Source organism: Hemitrygon akajei, chromosome 8 (genome assembly GCF_048418815.1).
Source record: "Hemitrygon akajei chromosome 8, sHemAka1.3, whole genome shotgun sequence".
In the NCBI taxonomy this organism is placed as follows: Eukaryota; Metazoa; Chordata; class Chondrichthyes; order Myliobatiformes; family Dasyatidae; genus Hemitrygon; species Hemitrygon akajei.
Genome location: NC_133131.1, coordinates 162,714,258 through 162,714,672, shown reverse-complemented (window position 1 = coordinate 162,714,672; position 415 = coordinate 162,714,258).

The window sequence follows — 415 nt, the reverse complement described above, 5'->3', positions numbered from 1 at the left end:
GGAAGCGTAGTGACACCGGCAGGCAGCACCCTCCCACCCCCCCCCCCCAGTCCAATCCTTGGGCTGTATTGTTGATGCAAACGACATTTCGCTGTACATGTGACAAATAAAACTAGTCCAATCTCTTAATCGGCTACAAAAGAGTTAAACAATACATGAAGCCTTGGCTTCTTGAGCTGATGAGTCTGAAACCTGCTTTGCACATAACGGCAAACAGTTCTTCATTCCAAAAAGAAAAAAAAACAGTGGGTTAAAAATCTTCAAGTCAAGTCAACTTTTATTGTCATTTCGACCATAACTGCTGGTACAGTACACAGTAAAAACAAGACAACGTTTTTCAGGACCATGGTGTTACATGAAACAGTGCAAAAACTAGACTGAACTATGTAAAAACAACACAGAAAAAAACTACACT